At 42.5% G+C, this 16,618-nt stretch overlaps 1 protein-coding gene across 1 annotated transcript in view; it reads right to left on the bottom strand.

Moving 5' to 3' along the window:
* RAB30 (RAB30, member RAS oncogene family) overlaps window positions 1-16,618 on the bottom strand; it is a 95,276-nt gene that overhangs the window by 78,376 nt on the left and 282 nt on the right. The window contains exon 2 of the mRNA XM_010853211.1: window positions 16,565-16,618. The gene's annotated coding sequence lies outside the window, so the exon portion shown is untranslated. The remainder of the gene's footprint in view (window positions 1-16,564) is intronic.

The raw sequence follows: 16,618 nt of genomic DNA, 5'->3' as shown, positions 1-16,618 counted from the left end.
TTGCTGGGATGGGAGAGAGGATCAAATACATAAACTCAGCTGGCCTTAGACAGTTCATGAGCTACCTCTGAGAGGCAAATTGCCAAGATCAAACACTCACATATTACCTGGGAAAGATGAAAAAAGAGAAAAAAAAAAAAAAAAATCAGGTGGCCTAGTGGTAAAGAATCTGCCTGCCAACGCAGGAGATACAAGAGATGCAGGTTCGATTCCTGGCTCAGGAAGATACCCTGGAGAAGGGAATGGCAACCCACTCCAGTATTCTTGCCCAGAGAATCCCGTGGAAAGAGGCGCCTAGCGGGCTACAGTCCATAGGCTTGCAAAGAGTTGTATATGACTTAGCGACTGAGCACACACACAAGAGCCATTTATCCCTGGCAGTTGGCAGTCCACCACCTTGGAAAGAAGACATGAGAAATTGGAGGACCTGCCCTTTGGGGTGTTGGAAAACTTGAAGAGTGGGCCTCTCCTGAATATCACTACTTACCAGGCAACAGAGATGAGAGGAAGGGCCTTCATCCTGGTGCACTTCCCAAGAGATAAAAAATCCAAGATCCTGATGAATATGGAATAGGGAAGGGGCAATGGCCTTGATCTGAACAAACTTGGGCTTGAACCACGGCTCAGTGTCTTGTTAGCTGTGACCTTAAACAACTCACAACCTCTTTGAGCCTCAGTTTCAATATCTGTAGAGGATACAACGCTGACCTTTCAGGATTTGGAGGGGGATGAAGAAAAATTATAAATGTAAAGGGCATAGCACACCATCATACACAGGAGCCACTCAACAAATGTGAGCTTTTTGTGAGCCCTTGCAATCCTCACTTCCTTATTATTGCAATATTAATACTTGGTCATTTTAATTCTTAGAAATTCACCAGTCAGTAGTCTTGAGAGAATCATGTCTATCTTGGCCGTTTCGCTAGTCTCTTTGAAATATAATCATCTGCGATTTTGGCTGTGAACATCTCAAATAAATCTAGACCCTTGGGTCTCTTACTAGTCTACTTCATGCTTCCTAAATTCCCTTAGCAAACAAACAAACAAAAAACCCTGCAACCTTATCGTCTTTCTCCAACTCAAAAGAGAATCCAAACCTTATGGATATTTGGCACATAGCTGCACCTAACAACTTAACAATAGTCAAGTTCAACTAACGTTCCACAAGGCTTAAAATGAAGAGTTCTGAGTTCACCAAAGCTTTACAGAGTTCAATCAATAGTAGTGTGCCTATGAACATAGCAACAACAGCAAGGATGAGTTTCTTGTGGAGTTCTTCATTATCTTCTGGGTCTTTGGGACCATTTCCTCTTGACATGCTATTATCCAAGTCAGGGTCACACCTATCCTCTATACTCCAGTCTTTCATATACACCACTACCAATGCTTTGACCATACTACACAATAACTGTCTATTTTATGCTCTCTTCACTACCCTACAATCTCCTTTCAGGCAAGAACAGTGTTCTGCCATATCTCAGTTACCAGTACCTACCAACACAGTACCTGGTGTGTAATAGACATTGAATTAATACTGTAGGTGTATAAGATGGACAAACAGGGTTTCTAGATGGTTGAATGGCATCACCAACTCAATGGACATGAGTTTGAGCAAACTCTGGGAGATGGTGAAAGACAGGGAAGCCTGGCGTGCTGCAGTCCAATAGTTGCAAATAGTCGGACACGACCGAGTGACTAAGCAACAACAACAAAGATCTGGGAGAAACTTTAGAAATCATCTGGTCTAATACAAGGCCTTCGTCTTACAGACAAGGACCCTGAGGCTCAGAGCTGTAAGAAGATTCAGCCCAGGCGGCCTCAGAATCCGCAAGAAGATGACAAGTGGCGGCAGTCACATGCCATTTTGATTGTGAGTTCACAGACAGACATCACTTCACACTCACTCCCAGGGGAGGTAGTGTATCCTGGTGGCTTCCCAGGTGAAGTCTGCGGCTACCTACCTGTCATGTGATTTTGGATAAATTACTTTATCTCTCTGAGTCACAATGGCTACATCTGTTAATTGGGGCTACGAATAACTCCAGAGTTCTTGGGGGTATAAAGCCTGCCAACACACATGAATAGAACAAATGTTTACTGAATGAATCATGAATGAGTCCCTGTCCAGCACACCACAAGAACCTGGTTTAGACTCTGTATTTAAATCTCTGCCTGCATAGAAGGTGGCTGGATCACCCATAATTACACAGCTATGTACTTGGAGTTTGTTTCTTGCTGGAATTAGACCTTAAAGCCAAGTAGCCTCTATAACGCTGTTCACCGTTCCTTTCACCTTGGTTGCCCTTGCTTCACAAATCCGCCCCACAAATTACCCATCTTCTATCACCCAGCTAGTTACACCTTGTCTAGAAAGCTGTCTCTGATTCCTACAATGTCCTTAGTCCTTCCTCTCACTAATTAATACAGCAGAGGGGTGTATCCATTTGGCTTTTTAAATTGTGGCAAAATACACATAATGTGAAATTTACCACCTTAACCAATTTTTTTTTTGGCTGTGCCACACAGCATGTGGGATATTAACTCTACAACGAGGGATCGAACCTGTCCCCTCGCAGCGGAAGCTGTTTTAACCACTGAACCACCAAGGAAGTCCCCCACCTTAATCATTTTTAAGTGTACAACTCAGCAGTGTTGAGTACATTCACACTGTTGTGTGGCCAATTGTTAGAACTTTTTTATCTTGTGAAACCAAATTCTACACTCATTAAACAACAACTCCCCCTATTGCTTCCTCCTCCAGCCGCTGGCGAGCATTCTACTTTCTGTCTCTCTGTCTGATTACTCTAGGTACCTCATTTAAATGGAATTATACAATATTTGTCCATTTCTGTCTGATTTATATCACTTAGCAAAGTGTCCTCGAGGTTCATCCATGTTGTAGCATGCGTTCAGAATTTCCTTCAAAGGCTATTCAGCTTTGAAATACATTCAAGGCTGAATACACGGAATAATTACTCAATGTTCCATTGCATGCACATACTACATTTTGCTTATCCATTCATCTGTTGATGGGCGCTTGAGCTGCTTCCACTTCCTAGCTATCGTGAATAATGCTGAGGTTTATCTGCCTCATCTCCTCTACTTAAATGTGAACTTCCCAAAGACAATGGATGAGTCTCAGTCATCTCTATAGTTCTCAAGGTGCCTCACACGTGATGGCACTTAATAAATACCTATCAAGTAAATAAGACAGTTGTTGTTGTTTAGTGGCTAAGTCGTGTCCAACTCTGTGACCCCATGCACTGTAGCCCTGCAGGCTCCTCCTTCCATGGGATTTCCCAGGCAAGAATTTGCAAATGGCAGTATCAGCAGAAAAACACAGGCTTTGCAATAAGACAGTCTTGATTTCTGGTCCTGGATCTGCCTCTTCCTACTCATATGATCTTAGGCGTGTTGCTTAAGCTCTCAGAGTTTCAGTTCCTTATGTGGTTTTTGCCACAATTAAATATTATAACTTATGTAAAGCAGTTGGCACAGCACTTGGCACACCATAAACTTAAAAAAAAAATGTATGCCAGTATTATGATTATAAAGTTATATAATAAAAGTAATTTACTGCACATACAAACAGGCCATTTAGTTTTCTGGCCATGATAATTTTAAAGGCAGAGTACGCAGCATTCTGAGAGCAAACAATTCATTACAGGTAACAGTCAAAACAGAAAGACACCTCATATCACTAACCATGAATTCGGATTGGTATCACTCTACTGAAATCTTGAGCTATTCTGCTACAGGTCTGGATGTTGGAAATTTTGCCACTTCAAAGGGACAGACTTAAACGTTGTACTGAGGACCACCTCCCTGAGCAAAGCAGCCTGTCAAAGATCTCACAGTTTTTAATCAGGATGACTTGAGGGGTTTTTTTTTTTTTTTTGGTGCCTGGGCTGAGTCTGTCTTGAATTTGATCAAGTTTGAACTTTTTAGCAAAATGATGAAAGAAAGAAATAGATCTTTATGACTATTTCAGACAGACATATTTATTTCAATCTGTCTCAAAGGAAACTGAGCTCCCCACCCTACTCCTAGTTCCTCCTGGACATGAATTCCTTTTGCGGTTGCTCTCCAAATTTTCCAGACCAGAAACATTCCTTCCAAAGTTAGCTCTTAGAAAGTAGAGTTCTTAAGTCTTAGAAGGAAAACTTACTGGAGTTTCTTTTTGTCTGCTGAAACAATTAACATTCCTCATGGCTAATTTAAATGACTCTCTCAGACAAAAATCAGAAACTTGGTTGTGTGGTGGAGGAAAGGGAAGGGAAGAAAAAGAGAAGGTAAGAGAAAGTTGTTCAAATGCTAGTGTCAGTCGCTCAGTTGTGTCGGACTCTTTGCGTCTCTCTGGACTGTAGCCCACCAGGCTCCTCCTTCTGTAGGATTCTCCAGGCAAGAATACTGGAGTGGGTTGCCATGCCCTCCTCCAGGGGATCTTCCCAACCCAGGGATCGAATCCGAGTCTCGTGTTTTCTACATTAGAAGGCACGTTCTTTACCACTAGTGCCACCTGGGAAGTCCCCCATATGCCACAGGTCAATTTTAATTTGTCTCCCAAATAACAGCTAAGGGCTACTGAATGCCTTCCCCAACCAGGACACCCAAATGACTTCGAGGCCCACCAGGTGAAGGGTACCACACTGAGACTTGAAACACAGAGCCTCCACTATGCTCTAAGCATTAATTTTGGTGATGACTGCATGACTCTGTGAACATCCTAAATCAAACGACTGAATACATGCAGTTCATGTGAATTTTATCTCAACAAAGTCATTTAAAAGCCAGCATCATATAAAAGAGTAAATTTTAAGAAATCTCACCACATACACATGCACACATACCCCACTCCTACTGCACTGGTATCAGTAACCATTTTGTTATTTTATATCCTTCCCAGATTCCTTTGTGCAAATCCAAATGTATTTGCTTAACCCCCTACTTCTTTCACAAAACATGCACTCTTCTGCATCAGCTTTCTTTTTGAGGGGTGTGGAGGAACCATCTTTCTTTCACTTAAAATATCCTTGGAGATCTCTGCATATCAACGCTTAGAGAAATCCTCATTCTTGGTAGTTTAACAGCTTTCCCTTTTGTGAACATACCCATTTATTTAACCAGCTTCCCACTGATGCACACTTAGGTGGTCTCTAATCATTTGCTATTAGCAATGGTGATGCAATGCTTGTGCTTTCTTCTTAACTTGGTTTTATCAGGTAACATTCTGCTTCTGGACTGAAGGGAGACAGCCTCAACTGCAGGAACCTCTTCAGAGTTAGTTGGAACTGGGTCTGCATACAGCCTCTTCTGTCTGTGTGCATGTCAGTCGTTCAGTTGTGTCCAACTCTTTGCGACCCCATGGATTGTAGCCCACCAGGCTCCTCTCTCCATGGGATTTCCCAGGCAAGAACAACCCACTGGAGTGGGTTGCCATTTCCTTCTCCAGGGGATCTTCCCCACCCAGGGATTGAAGCCAGGTCTCCTGCATTGCAGGCGGATGCTTTACCATCTGAGCTACTAGAGAAGGCACAGTCTCTTCTGCTGACTAGCTCTTAGCTCCATGACTGGGAAGGTTTCTTTTATCTTCTGAGCTTCAATTTCCTCACTTCATAAAGTAGGCAAAATCCCACCTACTTTATCAGGTTGCTTTTAGGGCTCAATAGGCTCCCACTGGCCAAATTTGGGACAATTTTTGTATCAAAAAGCATAAATATGGGAGCAGGGGAGGCGGAAGGTTGGAAATGGATTATAACACATGGGGGAAGAATCCAGGAATCCAAGTGATACTAAAAATAAATAAATAGTAGGGGAGTTGAAAGCTAATCTATCAGAAAAATGCTGGAAAACAAATACAGAACCAAAGAGAAAATTAGAAAATCATCCTTTTACTTATTGCATAGCACAGGGAACTCTGCTCAGTCTTATGTGGCAGTCTAGATGGGAGGGGAGTTTGGGGGAGAATGGATACACGTATATGCGTGGCTGAGTCCCTTCGCCGTTCACCTGAAACTATCATATTGTTAATCGGCTATACTCCAATACAAAATAAAAAGTTTTAAAAAAGAAATAGAAAATCATCCTTTTATAGATGTTAATTGATCTAGGCCAGGATTATCAATAGATGTTTAAACCAGAGAGAGAAAAGTTGCTGAGAACAGGAGTTTGAAACAATCTCAAAGAATCACCCCAAAGGCAACGTTATTAATTAGAAAGAGAAGAGGGTTGGTTCCTTTACAATGTAGAGATCTGGCAAGGCCACCACATTCAAAATACAAACTTCTCATCACCAGTGTGGGGACAAACTGACATGTGTCACCCTGATGTGATGCAAGGGGAAGGATACAGCATCGCCTGTGGGGTATTCTTATCGCGAATGTTTACCCTGAGTATAAGAATAACAAAACCAGCAGATAAATCCAACCTACCGTCTACAAACCAGCTTAGAATTTTCAAACTGTCAATGTTATGAAAGACAAAAAAAAAAAAAAAAGGCAGGGGAACTTAGCCACATTAAAGGAAATTCAAGAGACACAACTACACTGTATAAGCAATCTTTGATTAAATTCTGCATCCCTCTTCCCCTAAAAGGTTATAAATATCATTGGAACAACTGGGGAAATCTGAAAAATATTATTGTTCCAGTGTAATGGTATTGTGGTTACAGGGGAGAATGTCCTTGTTCTTTAGACATACACGCTTCAGTGCTTAGAGATAAAGTGTTGTGGTGTCTGCAACTTACTTTCAAATGATTTTGAAAAATAAAAATCAATGTGTGTGTCAGTGTGTGTGTGTGTGTGTGCATGCACACAATCAGGATGGGAAAGCAAATAAATCTAGATGAAGGGTATAGGAGTTTTTGCTGTAATATTTTTGCAGTTTTTCTATGTTTGAAATTGTTCAAAATAAGTTGGGGGGGGGGGAATCAAACAAAACACGTAAATCAACTGACATTCATTAGGTCCTATAAGAGTTCCCATCATGGCTTCAACCAACTCAACAGATCTACAGAAAGCTCCTGCCCTCTAACCATGCTATGTGCTGGGCCAAGTCACTTCAGTCGTGTCTGACTCTTTGTGACTCTGTGGACTGTAGCCCAACAGGCTCCTCTGACCATGGGATTCTCTTGGCAAGAATACTGGAGTGGGTTGCCGTGTTTTCCTCCAGCGGATTTTCCCGACCCAGGGATTGAACCCAAGCAGATTTTCCCGACCCAGGGATTGAACCCAGGGATTGAACTCCAGCAGATTTTCCCAACCCAGGGATTGAACCCAGGGATTCAAACCCAACCAAGGGATTGAACCCACTGAGACTTGGGTTCAATCCCTGGTCAGGAATATCTGCTGGAGAAGAACACGGCAACCCACTCCAGTATTCTTGCCAAGAGAATCCCATGGTCAGAGGCGCCTGTTGGGCTATAGTCCATACAGTCACAAAGAGTCAGACACGACTGAAGTGACTTGGCCCAGCACATAGCATGGTTAGAGGGCAGCAGACAGTGCTGCCTTCAGAAAGCTTACACCTCTGATCAGATGACAAGACAAAAACAGGAAACACCTAGAGATCCAGTAAGGTTTTGGTTCCAGAAAAACTAGCTGGGGCCTACATATGTGAATTTTTTAAAGATCGGTAACCTTTTAAAAAACAAAACAGAACCACTACTTAACCTCACTAAGAATTATTTCCTCATTTACATGGAAAAATGGAGCTGGAATCTACAAGCTAAGTTGAGAGAATAAGATAGCGTACATAGTACACCTCTGTAAAGCATATGTTATTGAAGGCTTAGCAAAAGATTAATCTCCTAGAATAAAAGCAGAGAAGGAAAGCTCCAGGAGGGTTCCACCTTTGTTTCCCTATCAGAACACCCAGCACAGGAATTTGCATTTAGCTTATGCTCCAAACATTGGATGAAGAAGTAATAGTAAGACATTATGAGATAGAATACCTAAAGAAAGTCTTTGTGACTACAAATGCCACTGGAATTAGAGGAACGATTAATATGAGCTGGCCCAGCCAGAGACTGCAGCACCTTAACAAAAGCACATATTTATGTGCACATAAATTGGCAAATTTATGTGACATGAGTTTGAGCAAACTCTGGGAGATAATGAAGGACAGGGAAGCCTGGCATACTGCAGTCCATAGGTTTGTAAAGAGTCTGACACGACTCAGTGACTGGACAACAAAATTAGCAAAAGTCCTACTATACAGATTATCTCATCTGAGCCTCAAAGTAATCCCTATTTTAGAGATGAATAAACTGAGGTTTCAAAAAATAAATTACCCACTGAGCACACAACTCAAATTTCTGTTTGCCCAGCCCAGCCACAGAAGAATGAAAATAACTAGTTAAAAGAATGGAAATATCTCACAGCTCAGTGATCCCATGGTCTCTGTAGAACAGTGAGTCACTGATGGCCACTCCTAAACTCAGGCCTTTTCTACAAAAAAAAAAATGCCAAAAATCTGCCTTGGGATTGCTTCTCTGGCTATTCAGAAAGATGAAAAATCAGGCCTTTTAGCCACCAGCTTCAGATATTAAAACAGCAGAGCTTAAATTCCCCTTTCTTGTGTGGCTGCATAACGGAGATGGAGAGGAAGTGAGTAGAAGAGATGATTTTCAATTCAAGGTTGACGGTGTCTGCATTTTAGTGAAGTTAATCTTAACTCAAAAATAAAATTTCCCTGCAAAATTTTCTGGGGGAAGACTCATGACTGCATTACTGTTCCTATTCACTTTTTAAACATCATGCTGTGTTGCAGTCTGGGATAATATATTTTATTTCTCTCTTCCAGAGGTTTCCATGTTATGGATGTATCAACCTTTACTACAGCGATCACAAAAACCACTACAACTCCCTTCCCTTAGTAAAAGAGGGTAGTCTAAGTGGCTAAATGGACTTGGCATAAGTATATAAAAATGACACTTCAAAGATTGTGATAGGAATTTAAATTGGGAAGCAGTTTAAATGAAAAATATCTATGCCCTTTGCCCCAGCATTTCTACCTTAGAAATGAATCCTACAGAAATACTCCCACAAGTTTATTACAAACGGATGCATGCTCAAATGCTCACTGCAGCAGTGTCTGACAGCCACTGAAAAGGGTAAGTTAGAGGAACATGCAAATACGTGGGGCAGATGCCCAAAATATATTAAGTGCCAGAGAGCAAGCAGAATACGTATTAAAATAACATCTTTAGCATACACGTGAGGGAAAATGACAGCATATGTGTGCGTGCTTAGTCACTCAGCTGTGTCCAACTCTTTGCGACCCCATGGACTGCAGCCCACCAGGCTCCTCTCTCCATGGGATTCTCCAGGCAAGAATACTGGAGTGGGTTGCCTTCCCTTCTCCGCAGGATCTTCCCGACCCAGGGATCAAACCTGAGTCTCTTTCATTGCAGATGGATTCTTTACCATCAGAGCTACCAGGGAGGCCAGAAAAATGACAGCAATACACATCAAAATCGCAACAGTTGACTACATGAGGCGGAATTAAGGGAATTTTCCCTTTGTAGTTCATCAGACATTTCTGTAATGGATTTTGATTTCTCTTAGGTCTAGAATCAAAAAACTAATTTAAAATATACGTTTATGTCCTCTTTCATGTCCTTTCCTCTTTGCAGTCAAATGCTCTACTCCTGAGTTATTCCCCCGCTTATCTCTCTTTTTAACTCAGGAAACAGCCACCTGCATCATTACCTCTAGAAATAAACAGCGCCAGCTGCAGAGGTCTGCACTCTTTAGGGAATGACAGAATCGTGGTCAGAAAGGACAGAAAAGATCACCTACAATATCTGCCAACAAACAGTATTCCAGCCCATAGGCTGATTAAATACAGGCAGTGACCAAAACAATCACTATCTTCTGAAGCAGGCCTTGATGTCATCTAGATTTGCTGTGACATTCCTAAAGATGACATTCAGGAATGGGCAACTGACTTGAACAATAATATTCAACACACGACAGGCTAAGCAGACAGAATCATTACCATATCCAAGAAAACTAACCTTGTTACTGATTATTTCCCATGCAGCTCCCATTCAAATTTCCCCAACTGTCCTCTCAGTGTCCTTTATAGCTTTTGCTTTTTTAAGTCCAGTATCCAATCAAGGGTTGCATGCGGCATTTGGTTGTCATAGCTCTTTGCTCATGCTCACTCAGTCGCTAAGTTGTGTCCAACTCTTTGTGACCCCATGGCCTTGTAGCCCACCAGGTTTCTCTGTCCATGGGATTTTCCAGGCAAGAATACTGGAGTGGGCTGCCATTTCCTTGTCCACGGGATCTTCCCGAACCAGGGATCGAACCCATGTCTCCTACACTGGTAGGCAGATTCTTTATCTCTAAGCCACCAGGGAAGCCTGCCGTGGCTCTTTAGTCTTTTTTAATCTAGATTAGTCCCCCGACATTTTGTATTCTTTTGCTTTGTTTCTCTGTCACGACATTGACACTTTTGAAGATCACACTCCAGCTGTTCTACAGTACATCCCACAATCTGAATGTGCCTGATTATTTCCCCATAATTAGATTGAGGTTAAATATTCCTGGCAAGAATTCTACCTTGGCATTAGGTGTGTGCTTGCCATTGCATTCGGTTGTCTAGTTACACTGAGATATCTTCCTCTTCATTATGTCACTGGGGGTACCAGGAAAGCCATCGGTCAATATATAAGATGTTCAAAATAGTAAAAAATACCAAAAACAGCCTCAACAAACACCAGCTATTCCAGGCATAGTACCAGACATTTTAAAAAAATATATTATCTCATTTAAACCTCACAACAATCTTGTAAAGAAGCAGCAGTTCAAAGAGGTTAAGTCGCTTGTCCAGTGACACATATATAGTGATAAAAAAAATGTACACTTTCACATGTGGAAACATTCTTACACACAAACCCCCACACACACGTCAACATATGATCTCTGGGGTCCATGGTCTCCCTGAGGATCTTCCAGGGACAAGTGAAGAAGCCCTACCTTAGACTAATCTTGAGGAGGCCTAGCTAGCTTTCAAGAGTTGAATTCCTATGGAGAAGAAATTGAAAATAAATTATCTGTGGTCCACATAAAACTCTTCCACACTTGGAAATCTTCTTATTTGGAGATGGGCCACCTTTCCACCATAGCCAAGAAAATAGGGCAATGGCTCCATAAATTATTATAACATTCTGGTATTTGGCTTGTTTTTTTGCTATTCTGCAACAAATTGAAAAGAAAAATAAAGACAATGTAGAGAATTTTTCACAATATATTTCTAATTTTAATTAGATTTCTATATAAAATATAATTTCTAAATATATTTCTAATTTTAAAATGATGGTCTTTCCACAAGCTTTGGTATTAAATACGCTTTATTTCATGAGATAAACTAAAGGAGGACATATTTTTTAAAACATCTTTAACTATAGAAGAATAACTGTTGGCAAAATCTCACCCAATTTTATCTCAATTTTTTTGTATTTTCACTTACCTATAAAAGTCTGAAACCCATTATTTATGGCATTCTATACAATCAACATTATTTCAGAGAAACTAACTGGAATAAAGGAAATTCAGCCCCCAAAGAAACCAGGTCTGAAATCATTCTGAATTTTCCCTGAAAATCATCCACAAAACATCTCAAAGGTCTCCTCAGTCTCAGGTCTCCTCATGTCAACGCATTTGTTAAAAGCGTTTTACATTTTATATTTGCATTACTAATTGCCCTCTTCCGATGTGTTGCTATTTCCTGCCTTTGAGTGCGTCCTTATGACTTAGGTTAATATACTCAATCGACAAACATTCAGTGAGTCCCCAGTTTGTGCAAGGCAGTCTATTAGATGCATAGGAACTCACTCTGGAGAGTTGTTTCTTGCCTCCAAGTCTCAGGTCACAGGTAACCTACCACAGGTCACCCCCTTCTCCCCACGACTCAGCTCCCAAAGAAGTATGAAAACTTCCCTTGGGACTGTCCTCTCCTAGCACTGCCATCAAACCTCCTTGTGTGTGGTTATTTGTTTATATTCCTCTCCCTCACCTACATGAATTTTTCCAAAGCAAACACTGTCTTACTCAATGCTGTATTCCTAACACAGTGCACATACAGCTGCCAGGGATCAGTATAAATTAGTGGAATAAATATATTTTACATAGGAGGAAAATAAAGCTCGCAAAAAGAATATGATGTGTCTAAAATCATAAATAAGAAGTCACTCGTTGTAAAAAGCCTCACCAGAGGTCTCTTCTGTTCCACCATGATATCCTACACACAGATAAAGTGAGCTGGAGATCTTAGACGTCTTCATGGAACCTCAAACTCAGTATGTCCAAAAGTCCCTCCCCCTTGAAAAAACAAATAAAAATCTGGTCCCCATCCAATGTCCTCTTTCTCTTATAAGTGATATATCCAGTAGCTTAAGGAAAACCAAAGTCATCTTAACTCCATCTTTTTTCTATCTCCACACCCAATCTAGCAACAACCGTATCAACTATAGTCTTCAAATTTAGTGTCTCCCAATCACTTCCCTTCTCTCCAAGCCCCCAGCCACCACCCTAGATCCAAGGCCACCACCATCCCACAGGTAGACTACAAAAATGACTTTCCACCTCATCTTGTGTTCACTTTAGCTAATTCTCTCCAGTCTCTTCCCCAACTTAACAGCCAAGGTGATGTTTTTAATATCATCCTACCTGCATATGGAATTCATCTAGCTAATTAAAATCCTTCACTTAGGATAAAGACCAAATTCACCAGTGACTCAGAAAACTGCCCACTGTCTAGGTTCTGTCCACCTATCCAGCTTCATTCTTCCTCATTCTGCTCTCTCTCTCCTTGCTTCATGCCCATAAACTGTCTAACCCCCATAACTAACTAACTTTTAAATTCGTATAGTCATCTATTTCCTTTGTACTTTGAACATGTAGTTCCCGTGTTAGAAACCCCTTGTCCTCATCTCAGCACCTCCTATTGCCATCCTAAATTACTTCCTCTCACTCTCCAAGTCTCTTGAAATGTCACTTCCTACGGGAAGCCCTCCCTGATTCCTCCAGGCAAGGGAAGCACACCAAGTTAACCACTCCTCTCCTACCTTGTTGTACATCCCACTTCAGCAGGAGAATTCATCACAGTTGTAATTGCTTCTCCAATGATTATCTCCCCTATCAGAACATAAATTATCTGATAGTGGTGGAAGCATCTCTTTTTACGGAGCCTGGCGGGCTGCAGTCAGTGGGGCTGCAAAGAGGCAGACAGGGCTGGGCGACTGAGCACGCACATGTGCACGCACACACACACACACACACACACACACCTCCCCCCAGTCCTTAGACCACAGTGGTGGTGGTGGTGGTTTAGTCACTAAGTCATGTCCAACTCTTGCGACCCCCGTAGACTATAGCCTGCCAGGCTCCTCTGCCTATGGGATTCCCCAGGCAAGAATACTGGAGTGGGTTGCCATTTCCTTCTACAGGGGATCTTCCCGACCCAAGAATCAAACCCAGACCTCCTGCATTGAAGGCAGATTCTTTACCGACTGAGTTACAGGGAAGATCTAGCTGCTCTCAATATCTGTTGTCAGAAGGACAGGCTGGGGCCATATCACCAGGCCAAGGGGCAAGGATCCTTATCCCTTTGCAAAGGATTTAAACAAAGGGAGAAAGAAATGCAGAGTTATTCAAGGTCACAGAGATAGCCGAAATAGGGCCAAAACTAACATCCCATTCAGCTCATTTCTCCTCCCTAAAACACTAAAAAGCCTGGATAGAAGAGGGAGCAACTCAGAAGAAGAAAATTAGGAATGAAAAGATGGTGAGTGAGAGGTCTCAGGTGGTGAGAGCTTCTGAATCTGCCTGTCACACTAGCTGCTTCTGGATGGGCAGCAGTTAGACTTTTCCTGCCTAGAGGAGCATCTTACTACACAAACAAACATGATCACTACCACCTCCTTAATGGGACAGTGGGTATAAAACAACAAACTTCTTTCATCCAAAGAAGAGAAGAAATGACAGGAAGAAAAGCTGTTATTGCTCCAAGCATCTTCAAAAAAAAAAACCCAAATGGGCAGTGTGGTCACCTGGACCGGCTCCTCAGCAATCAACAGGAAGGGAGTAGAAAAGACGTAACTGCAGCAGGCAAGGGCAAGGGAGGAATAAATTAGAAGCCACTCAAAGTCTACTGATTCTTTGAGAATTAGGAGAACATTTTTTGTAGAGCATTTAAAAACCTTGCCAGGGGCTTCACTGGTAGCTCAGGGGTAAATAATCCTCCTGCCAATGCAGGAGACACGGGTTCAATCCCCAGTCCGGGAAGATACCACGTGCCGTGGAACAACTAAGCCCGTGTCCCGCATACTGCACCTGTGCTCTAGAGGCCGAGAGCCACACCTACTGAAGCCCGCGCTCTGCAACATGCGAAGCCGCTGCAACGAGAGGCCCGGGCACCGCCACCAAGAGTAGCCCTCGCTCGCCACAACTAGGTAAAAGCCTTCGCAGCAACGAAGATCCAGCACAGCCAAAAATAAAGAAAGATATAAAATTATATTAAAAAAAAAAAAACTTGCTAATGCACCGGCAGCTCTTAAAACAGGTACCGATGAAAGGAAAAGTATCATGAGCTCAACTGTAACAATTCACTGTCTTCGGGCTGCGGGGGTCAAATTATATCCATGACAGAAGCCACAAACCAGGCCAAGGGGTTAGGTTCATTGCCATTCATCCTACCAAGCACCAACTGCAAGAAGAAGAAAAGGCAAAGCCTCTTCAATGAGGACTCAGTAGAATAAATATTTGAAGTCTCAACTACCCTACCCTGGATGTTCTGGATGAGGCAGAGAAGGGATGGAAGGGTATCCAGAGCCGGGAAGGACTCTTAGAGAGAGAGATGTAATATACTGGTGATAGGGAGATTTTGAAACACAGAGGGAAAAATGAGAATTGCAAATTGAGAGACAGGGAGAGAAACTGGAAGAACTTGAAGAGACACAGAGGGGTGTGGAAAGGAAGACAGCGTGGAAGGGGTGCTCAGGAAAGCAGACAATAAGCAACAGAGGGACACAGAAAGAGGCAAAGCCAGGCAGACCATCTTTCCCCAAATCCCAAAGCTGCTCATTGCATTCCAATAAATCACTCTACTACAAAGCCCATACAATGGACTGCCCTTTGCATTCAGTAACAAGCGGCATGTAACGAAGCATCGCCCAGCTGCAACTTTGGAGACCTAAGGGTCTGAATTAAAAACGAACAAAAAATTGGTTCAGCAGCAGAAGATAACCAGTAATGACTTTCCCCCAGTGGCTGACTTGGCTCCGAAAAGGTTTGGCATTTTGGAGTTAAGCATAAAACACTGGCATTTCTCCTTTTGACATTCCAAGAGGGGGTGTGGTTGACCCCAGGTCCATTCATTTCCAAGGTTGTAGATCTCTCAGCTAAGATTGGCCCCATCTGTTCTGGAGTCAGCCAGCTGTTTATTCCAAAATGACATATTTATTTTACTAATCACCCTAGTAACTCTTACAAGAACAGAGCCAATAGCACATGAGTCAAAATGCTCTCTGTCCTGTTAAACGTGTCAGTTTGCGTAAAAAAACAAAACCAAAAATCCAAAAAAGCTCTACGTGCTTTTCGGTTTCCAAGTCCATGATCACTCTTCCATGCCGTACCTTTCAGTAATGGCAAATGAAGGTTAACAGCGCTTCTAACTTTTCCTTTCCCTAATGCGTTAAAAATGAACCCTAATGATCCATTCTCCAAACCGTTATTTGTGACTGGTGACTGCCTCAGGAAAGGACAGCTCATTACGGTACCACTGTCAGTGGCAAGAAGCCTATTGGAATGTAATTTAAAACATTCGCACGAGTACAAATCTGTCGGCTCCACATCCAAACAATCCTGAAACCTTGCAGTTGGAAGAGGAAAAACACTCAACGAAAATGTTGCTTCCAGCAGCCTCAGAGAACCTTGCCCAGACACGTGAAATGTTTCTGACTGGCACGGAGTGCACCATTAAAGGACACTGTCACCTCAAATTGGCAGAAAAGGCGAGACAAACGACGTAGACACACACACACACAAAATAAAGACCCACAAAACTTAACCTACTCAGAAGCACGCTCATCTTAAAAATGAATAGTGTGTGCTCGCCCAAGTGACACGAAATGTTCCAAAGTAGTGCGACCACATGAAATCACTGTCTCCATTTCTCCTCACGCATCACCCCTTCCCACTCAAATCTCAGCACTCGGGCCGTATGTGACAGGACTGCAGTCTCCCACCACTGCCTTCCTCTGATTATTTTCCAAGAGCACTTCCCAACATCCTCCCCAACCCAGCTCCCTCTCCCAGTCTTCAAAAAGGTTGAGGGGAGTTGCGACTAGGGAATTGGCAAGCATCCGTCCTCTGGCGGGGGAAGGCTGCTGGAGTTGTTCTTTGCAGTGACCCAAATTGCAGAGAGCTTTTCGCTTAGCAGCGCTTGCGAGCAACCTTCCCAATCCTCCCGCCCCCATCTTCCCAAAAGAAAGCCTTGAGAACTAAGCGGGAGGAATAACTTGGTAGAATCATTTGAATAAATCACTTCAACTCACCTGGTTTGGGATTTTTCTCCCCACCCCAGGCATAAACAGAAAGGATGTGCGAAT

This window comes from Bison bison, unplaced genomic scaffold (assembly GCF_000754665.1).
Source record: "Bison bison bison isolate TAMUID 2011002044 unplaced genomic scaffold, Bison_UMD1.0 scf7180017864324, whole genome shotgun sequence".
Classification (NCBI taxonomy): domain Eukaryota; kingdom Metazoa; phylum Chordata; class Mammalia; order Artiodactyla; family Bovidae; genus Bison; species Bison bison.
This window is presented reverse-complemented; position numbering and strand designations above follow the sequence as displayed.